This window comes from Terrapene carolina, unplaced genomic scaffold, assembly GCF_002925995.2.
Source record: "Terrapene carolina triunguis isolate 2854851 unplaced genomic scaffold, T_m_triunguis-2.0 Scaffold740, whole genome shotgun sequence".
Taxonomy (NCBI): Eukaryota; Metazoa; Chordata; order Testudines; family Emydidae; genus Terrapene; species Terrapene triunguis.
Window position 1 is genome coordinate 168,066 of NW_020665091.1, and position 10,054 is coordinate 178,119.

At 41.0% G+C, this 10,054-nt stretch overlaps 1 pseudogene; it reads right to left on the minus strand.

The window, feature by feature from the left end:
* Positions 1-279: 279 nt before the first annotated feature.
* Positions 280-9,683, minus strand: LOC112112743 (annotated as a pseudogene).
* Between the last annotated feature and the right edge of the window lie 371 nt (positions 9,684-10,054).

Sequence of the window (10,054 nt, forward strand, 5' to 3'; positions counted from 1 at the left end):
TTATTAATATTTGCAGTAATGAAATCTCTGAAATCAACTCTTATCACCCAGATGTGAATGACAGTCATTCAGTATGGTGGGAGTGCTCTGGTTGGCTGGAGAAGATTCCAGTTTGGGGTCTCTGCCCTGCTTCCTGACAGTCTGCTGTGTGTTTTATCACCTGAAACTGCAGCCCTCAGTCTGAATGGTAACACAGCAAATTGAAGGGGTTGTGATTTCTCTTTCTCTTTGAAGCATCCCAGGATATGTGTCTCGGATGCTGTGATCCTCAGGCTTCAGCTAAGCAGCTCTCTTCACACAAATACAGCGATATTGTTGTGCACAATTATAGGAGGAGGCTTCTCCTGCATTCAAAAGTACACAGGACTCTCCAGGCTGGTTCTTCTTTACTTGGAACCTGGGGTGGAAAGCTACATTTAACACTCAGCCATGCCATTTTTTTTAAATCACGAACAGTCTCATTGCATTTGGCTGCCTAAATATTGGAGTTAACTTGTCTTACCTATTAATTTCACTTCTCAGAATAACATGTCCTGCAAGATGAACTATAAAAAGCATTTCTTTGCGATTTGGAATATTTTTGGTGTGAGATTGTTAATTTAGCTGAGATGGCCTCTTGTTTTCTATTTACTGCAGTTGTACAATTTAATGTTCAGGGGTAGGAGGGTATTCTCTTCTTTTTCTCATTAAGTGTAATGGTGGCATCGCCCTTAGTCAGTGTTTCAGCTTTGAAATATCCCAGTTTAGAATATTTGTGAATGTCTATATTCGTATGTAGCTCTGACAGAGTTACACCTACCACTGTTAATGTTATTCAATTGTTTTATTATGTTTATTCCTTTAAATTTAAACAATCCAAATAGCACCACTCCTTCCTGTGAGAATTTGTAAAAGTAAAAAATACATAATAATTCTATATGTTCAGTAGCAGTGCCAGTCTGCAAATTCTGTAAGAAATACACAAGGATGTATAACACAAGTGAACAACTTCTAGATCTGCCAGAGACTTACAGGTCAGTGGAATGAGCTGTGCCATCCTCCCACATCCAGCTTGTAGCAGCTCCCGTACAGAATAGTCCAATCCAGTGAAAACACGCCAGTCTGTTTATGAAATCCTGTTTGGGAACAAGACTAAATCATTTACATCAATCCCCATTGGTAGGTATATGGATACCAGGGATGAGAATGAGATTGATGTGTCCCAAACAGGACCAGTGTTTCGTAATGCCCATACATTGGCCAATCACACCCTATTTTTTCCAAAATTAGTTAACCATAGATTTTATGAGATTTTTGCCCAATTTGATCTGCAACTGTCCCTCCAGGGAAGCATCACAGCTACTGTCCTGGCTGAGAAGAACTGAGAGGATACCCTGGAGAACAAGTCAGCCAGGGGTATCACTAATGAGAGAGATGAGGAGTTCTCTTCCCAAGCAGCACAGACACTAACCCAACAGCATTTCCAGCCTCTGTTAAAGAGAGACAAAGCTTGGTTTTATTCTCAGATGGGTTTCATTTCATTGAATTCAGTGGAGGAAGTCCTGATTCACGATGGAGTGAGAGGAGACTCAGACCCTAGGAATGGACTCTGTGCTTTCCTAGTGCTATGCAGAGCACTAATCCCTAGGCTAGGACATCACACTCCCTTTAATCAGTCCTGAAGTCAGTGATAAAATTTGGATTCACTCCTTCTCTGGTGCCCAAAATCTGCCCAGTGTCTCTTGGGGACACAGCTCTGAGTACAACGCAAGCAGTTTAGAGGGTCACTTTACCCTACCAGTGTTATTTTTCATTTTATACCCATATCCCACTTCTCCAGCAGATGAGTATTGGGCAGGTGTAGTTTGGAAAATACAGGAAAATAAGGCAAAGGGTAAATTCCCTACCAGTTCTTCCTTGTTCTCTATCCTCAGCAGTCTGGAGCTGTGAGACGAGCAGTATTCTCGACTCTTCTGCCAGGAGCTCCTTTCATGTGTAAAATGGTAACACTTCCTTCTATGCTGTATCCAGCCCTCAGGGCAAGAGCTGCATTTATCTCCTTGAAAAAGAGAGCAATATAGACTCGTCATATTTCTCTATTGATGGGTGCGACGCAGTGTGATACTGAATGTCACCATGTACTAGCTAGTGTGTATATTTCTCCCTGGAAATGTAGTGTTTGTCTTGCCAGCTAGGATGAAGCTGATGTGGGTGCCCCCAAAATAACCTGGTGTATGGGATACTTGGGTCAAGGCTCTTTTCTGAATCAGGCAGAGCAGGGACTTAACCCTGATTCTCCCTCATCCCGCATGAGTCCCCTCAACTCCAGGCTATTGACTACTCAAGGGTTTCTCTGTTTTTTCACGGAAAACTTTGAAAGGTCTCGGTTTTATCCCAACATGAAATGGGAAAATTTTGAATTCTCAAAAGTGCTCATGGGACAGGAAATCTGTTTCCCATCCAGCTCCATTCAGATCACAATGAACAAGAAAGGTAATGAGAGCACTAAAGGAGAGAGGGAGAAATCCTCACGTAGGAACAACCAGCAGAGCACAGCATTGTCCTCCTCAAAAAAAGCAATTGTGCAGGAGGTAGCAACAGTGAGATGCCTTTCTAAACAACTTGCTTCTGCTGCAGATGAGTCATCACCATCATGGCCTGGTTTTCAAAGTGACAGCAATGATGATGTTGACTAGGATGAAAACCTGATATCCAAGCTAACGCAGTGTCAGCGCTCTGGGAGGGAATGAGGGTCTCTCTGTGCAGCAGCCTATTTGTCTCTTGCATTTGTCAAAATCCCTCTGTTTATCAGTGTCTTTCCCTTGTACCATTGAGAGATGTAAGTTGGGAAGGAGCTACCCAGGTTTCTCTACTTTGAAGCTAGTGAGCCAGGGATCATTGATCATGTCCACTATTACGGACACCACATTTTTGCTAAGATTTGTTTGTGGCTTTCCATGTAATTAATACTTAGATGAGGTCCTTGTACATTTTGTGCAGAGGGACAGAAGTACCTTTTGTTGTTAATAAGGACAAGGAGAACTGGATTCTGATTAAGCAACAATATTACCATAAAGGATATAACAGATGAGTGAGCTCTGATCGATACCTTCCCTATTCACAACATTTGAGAGTTCTATGTTATTGGCTTGGAGATCATCTCTTTGCTGCATGCAGTTTTTCAAGATTTCCTGCAGTTCGGTGAAGTTTTTCAGAATAGCATGTTTCTGGATAAGTTCCTCATTCTGTCTTCTCACTTGATGTGAAGCCTGGAGAACTTAAATCCGTAAAACAATAAAACAATTATAACAAAATTAAATACACTTTTATAAATTGGTTTCCTTTTGCAGTCTAAGGATGCTAACAGCAATTGTGACAGTTGTCGTCATGGCATACACATTGGGGATTGAACTGGAGACCTTCTGAGCTAAAAAGCACAAGCTCCTACAACTTGAGTTAAAGGCTTGGTCTACATTTGAAAGATAGCTCAACATAGCTACAGTAGTCAGGGGTGTGAAAAAAACATTCCACTAAATGATGTAGTTATGACAAGCTAACCCCCAGCACATATACAGCTATGTAAATCGAAGAAAGCTATGTAGCTACCATCATTTGGGGAGGTAGTGTTCCTATTCCAATGGAAAAACTCCTTCCATCAGAGTAGATCACATCTATACTTTTGGGTTATGCCAGCATAGCTAAAGCAATGTAGCTGTTCTGGTATAGTCTCCATAGCATAGACATAACCAAAGACAGAAAGTTTTTCAGAGTATTCTCATTTTTCCTTCTCACTTGATGGGAAGCCTGGTGAACTCAAATCCTTAACACAAGAAATGAGTTAAAACAAAATTAAATACACTTGTATAAATCATTTGCTTTTTGCATTCTCAGGATGCCAATAAGAATTGTGACAGTTGCCCTCATAGCTTACACACTGGAAATTGAACTGGAGACCTCCAGAGCTAAAAGCATGAGCTGATATAACTTCAGGTAAATGCTTGGTCTATACTAGAAAGATAGGTCAACAGAGCTACATCGGTTAGGAGTGTGAAAAAAAACATGCCTAACTGACATAGCTATGCCGACCTAACCCGCAGCACAGACACAGCTATGTAAATGAAAGAATGCTATGTAGGTACCACCATTTGGAGAGATGGTGTTCCTATTCCAATGGTAAAACTCCTTCCATTGGAGTAGGTCATGTCTACACTTTGGGGTTATGCTGACATAGCTACAGCAGTGTAGCTATTCTGGTACAGTCTTCATAGCATAGACATACCCCAAGACAGAAATGTCAGTAGCCATGGGCTGTAACAACTCATATCCTCTGTGGATTAGCACACGGGGGGACCAATAATCCCAACTATACATATACAATGATAGGATCTAAAATAGCTGTTACCACTCAAGAGAGAGATCTTAGAGTCATTGTGGAGAGTTCTCTGAAAACACCCACTCAATGTGCAGCGGCAGTCAAAAAAGTGAACAGAATGTTGGGAATCATTAAGAAAGGAATAGATAATAAGACAGAAAATATCATGTTGCCTCTGTATAAATCCATGGTACGCCCACATCTTGAATACTGCATGCAGATGTGATCGCCCCATCTCAAAAAAGATATATTGGAATTGGAAAAGGTATAGAAAAGGGCAACAAAAATGTTTAGGGGTATGGAAAAGCTTTTGTGCGAGGAGAGATTAATAAAATTGGGATTTTTCAGCTTGGAAAAGAAACGACTAAGGAGGGATATGATAGAGGTCTGTAAAATCATGACAGGTGTGGAGAAAGTAAATAAGGAAGTGTTATTTACTCCTTCTCATAACACAAGAACTAGGTTTAGGCAGCAGGTTTAGAACAAATAAAAGGAAGTATTTCTTCACACAACACAGTCAACCTGCAGAACTCTGCCAGAGGATATTGTGAAGGCCAAGACTATAACAGGGTTCAAAAAAGAACTAGATAAATTCATGGAGGATAGGTCCAACAGTGGTTATTAGCCAAGATAGGTAGGGATGGTGTCCCTAATCTGTTTGCCAGAAGCTGGGAATGGGCGACAGAGGATGGATCACTTGATGATTACCTGTTCTGTTCATTCCCTCTGGGGCACGTGACATTGACCACTGTTGGAAGACAGGATACTGGGCTAAATGGACCTTTGGTCTGAGCCAGTGTGGCCGTTCTTATGTTCTTATGAGATTTATACAATGTGGAGTTTTCAGTTTTATTTTGATGTTAAAGTAATTAAGGAATTGGTAACACTGCTTTGCTATTTACAAAACAGTCTCTATGGTCTTAAAATCTGATTAACAGAATATGTGCCAAAGATGTTTTTGTCAAAATGTCCTTTATTTTTTTAACTTCCTGGCCTCATCATTCTCATAATTAACACTGATGTAAATAAGAACAAAATCGGGCCCCATTCCCTTTTGGACTGGTAAACTGAGCAAACTTGAAAGACCACAAAACCATTAAGAAGCAAGAAATGTGGAGCCAAACAGCTCTGTATCATGATTAGAGCTGAATGAATAATTAATGTTTTGGTTTGCAGATGAAAAATCTGGAACAAAAATTGGTTAATTTTGAACCTGAACTGATATTTTCCAGTTTTTCTCCTGGAACAAAACCCAAAAACAACAAAATTAATTTCAGATCTATAGGCAGCCAAAATGAAATGGAAAAAAAAATCAACAAAAAGGGAGAGGGGGTCTTTTCATTTCCTTTTAGGGTTGTTTTTCAATACAAAGCATTTTTTTCAGTTCTTCCTAGAGTTTTGTTTTGAAGTAGTTTTCAAGCTTTTTATTCTGAAATCACTGAAACAAACCATTTCTCTTTCTTAAATAAAAAATCAATTTTTTGGCCAAAAGTATTCATTGAATTCTACCTGAATTCACGAATAGTTTCAGTGCCCTGAATAATGCATTTTTTGGCTAATAAAATATTCACTGACAAAAATTCACCCAGTCCTAGTCATGATGCCATTTCTCACCACATTTAAACTGTAGATAGTTTAAGTCTCAAATCAACTCAAGTGTTCACTCAGAAGGACTCTTAGGACCACCCCTCTCCCTAGGCTTCAGAGCTGGAGCTGCACCACAAAACGTAACTTCAAAGTGCTGTCTGTACAGCGATTTGTAGAGCATTAGTGGAAGCCCCACTAGCCTGAGTCTGTTGACCTGGGCTTGAAGGCTTGCTCCTGCTTGCTCCAAAATGTTGTGTAGACACAACCTTAAAAGTATCTCAGCTTCTCACATGTTTTACAGGTAACATTCAAATCACAGCTCGGAGGGCAACAGGCTCTGAATACCAAATGAAAGTTGTTTTTCACAAAGTAATGCAAACTATGATAGTGTCTTACACATGCATTTACACACAGAATTCAAAACCCTTCTAAAAGTTGTAATGGTTCAGATAATGTTTTGTTGCCGTCTTGGCAAATACTTACCCATGGCAACCCAAACCCTTGCCGTTACTAGCAAAGCCAGACAGAGGAGCCCCAGAATCACTGTAAGTAGCCATGGTGAAGATGGAGGAAATTCTAACAGAAATAAGAGAGAGAAAATGAAAGAAAACATGGCTAGAATGTGCCCCTGTCCTGAGACTCTGGGATCAGATCAGAGCTCTCAGCCACACCAGTCTACCAAAGCCAGAACCCAGCACTGGAGCTAAACCAATCCAATAATAATAACTATTGAATGTGTGCTCAATAAATCTGGCATGAATTGAGACAACTTGGAGAAAACAGTTGCTCCTGGTGAAGGCCAGAGCTGTCACATCCCAATTTCTGCCCAGGCCCTGGCCCAATGTGGACCTAAGCAAGAAATGTGCCATTTCCTGCCACAGTAGACAAAATTCTAATTTTATTGTTTCTGCAATATGAGGCCATGGACAGTAGCTACAGCAGGAGGAGGATGTTTTGCTATGAACACTTTGATAAAAGAAAGTAAGGAGCCAGCAGCTCATAATGCATAATATTTTGCTGCCTCTTCTGCTTTGAAAGAGTGTGAAACTCCAGATCAGAGTAGGCCATTTCCTGCTCACTGATTTCTGATAGGAAAGGAAAGACATCTGGAATGGATGGAAGGATGGAAAGGATGGAAAGACAGCTCTATGAAATTGTCATTACGGTAGGCGGGAATATAAGTTCATAGATGTTAAGGCTAGAAGGCAACGTTATGATCATCAGGTCTGAGTTCCTGCATAATAAAACACAGGCCATAGAACCACACACAGTAATGCATACGACGAAGTGGGTATTCACCCACAAAAGCTCATGCTGTAATACGTCTGTTAGTCTATACGGTGCCACAGGACTCTTTGCTGCTTTTACAGATCCAGACTAACATGGCTACCCCTCTGATACTTGACAGTAATTCCTGTTTCTAAAACCAATAAGTTATGGCTGAACTAGGTCATATCTTATAGAAAGAGAGTCAATCTTCATTTAAAGACTCCAAATGGTGGAGAATTATCACATTCCTTTGTCATCTGTTCCACTGGTTAATTATACACACTGTTCAAAATTTGTGCCAGATTTCCAATTTGACCTTTATCAGAGTCATCTAATTAGGAAGCAAAAACAATACCATGTGACTTAGGTGACAACTCATATAGCTCAAATAGTGAAGTATGAACAGTGAATTCTTGAAGCAGTAGCCACTGCAAATTAAGTTAACAACCAACTCAAAGACTGGAACATAAACCACATACTGAATGATTTCAAATAGAAAACTTTTTTTTTTTTAATTTAAGCCTGTTCTCAGATAAGTGATGAACAGGGAAAGGGCCTGAATTCTCTGAGGACCAGATTCTGCGATCCTTACTCATGTTGAGTCGCACCTTATTCTGTGGGGTAAGATATTACTCCCCATAAGGAAAGGAATTAGAATCTGGCCCTGTAAAAAATGTTCCCTGCAGTAGTGGCCTAGTAAGAACTGAGTGAAATTGTGTAAGGATATCAGGATTTGACCCAATGCGGGCTGTAACAGATTATGCAGATGAACAGAAAGCATATAGTGAGATGGTGAGTTCAATATTAGTTTCTTATTTTCTGCTATCTGTAAACTATATATAAACCATTTTAAAAATATTTCTGTTTCTTATGAGGCTTGCAAATAAGACAGTTATTACAAGAAACCTTGCAGGGCACCAGTAAACTGATGCCTTAGCTTGCAGCAACTAGAACTCTGGCCTATCTAGAAGCTGTTCTGGAGAATAGCCAAGAGATTCAGGTTGAATCATCTAAGAGAACTCAGCTTCCTTTTTTGTATCATATTCCCCAAAGCCCCCTATATATAGTACGCAGAGCTTGTGCAGCATTATGGTTGTAGATGGGAGACCTGGCAAGTATAAGGAGTCCAAATGACTATAATGAAATGTGCCAGACAGGTATGGACTTTTGGACTTAATAAGTGTTAAGTAGATTTCCTGGGGAATCTCTGGGGAGGGGTTCATGCAAATTCCACAATGCTGGTTATGCCACAACAACAACAATAAAAACACCTTTTTGAAGCTACACCCGGGGGAGTGGGCCATTGACTGGGGTTTACCTGTTCTTGGAAACTGAAAATCAAAGGCCAGAGCAGTATAAAGAAACAGTTGTACTATACAATTGGGGTATGATTTCTGACCTTAAATGCTGACATGAACTTGGGAGCAAATGGGCAAACCCAGTTGTGGAGGTCTGAAAATTGACATCTACCAGAGCCTGGTGTTGGAGCTCAGGGTGACCTCAGGTAAGCTTTTAGCATGCATACAGGTCATTTTATTGTTTTTTAATATGTTTTCTCTTTAATGCTTTTGTCCTAAGAATAAATGCAGTTTGCTTTGTGAAGATTGGTTGGTAACTGGAATACACTCTTATAGCCCTTGGAGAAAGAGTTAACTGCCGGCGGTGGTCCCTGATCAGATCTGCTGGGAAATTGCAGTCAGGTGCAGAGGGACTGCAAGCATAAACTCCCAGTCTGAGGGCGAGTGACAGCTGGAAAGTCTAAAATCTCAGGTAGGTGCCCACAAGGAAGAGCAGGAGGGAGGGTCATATATGTAGCTAAGTCTGGAACCGTGTCAGTGGTTATCCTCAGGTCCAAGAGACCTTTCTCATGAGTGATGGCTCCAAAGCTTTGCCGACCGGCAGAAAGATTCCATGGTGAGGCTTCAGGGCACCGGAAGTTCTGGAAAACCCGAACAGGGCACTCAAAACGGTAAATATTTGCTCACAGAGCAATCCACCCAGATGCCTTCTCTGATAGCCCACCTGGGGGTCAGCCAACCAATCACAGGTACACTAGCCTCTTCCCTCTTAAAAGGCGAGTACCACCCAGTGACAGAAGGGTTTATTACTTCATAATCAAATTGCTGCATTCTGGGGCTTTGTAGGCACAAAGCCACCTCCTTCCCATATCTGGAAAACTATTCATTTCTGGGGGTACCTTCACATCACACAGACTGGCACAAAACTAACAACATAGTTTTACTGACATTTGAGAAAAATCTCTAACACAGATTCTTGCTATATAATGTTAGGGTTTGTAGGATAAAGTTCAAGAAGGAGATTTGAGTAGGGCTAAAAGAATAATGTTAGACATAGATTCAGGAGATTATAAATATACAGTACCTGTGACCCTGGCATGCTTTGGTCTTCGTTTTCTCTTCTGCTCTGCAGGAGTATGAAATCTGAGGTCCACAAAGCTCACTGACTGCTCACTCATTTCTGGTGGGTTATGGGATAGAAATTCCAGAGATGGAGTTAGTGAACTGAGATGAACATTGGGATTTGTACTGCAGTGAAATGGCTGTTAAAGCCAGTAATGGCATAAACATGAACAGGAGCAATGTAACAGGCCAGCCTGCTCAGTGGATCAGTACGAGTGCTCCTGCATTCCTCACAGACACTTAACTCCCACATAGCAAAGGCCACAAGAAACATTGTGATGGTTTGGGTCACAGAAACCCCTTTGGGACTGCCACCTGATGCGTCTAGACTACCTCTGAGCCCGTTTTCCCTGCCAGCTTGGGACTTTAGTACCTTGTCTTGTTCAAGCCAGACACGTTTGCCTGCTGCAAACACAGATCGAAGTCT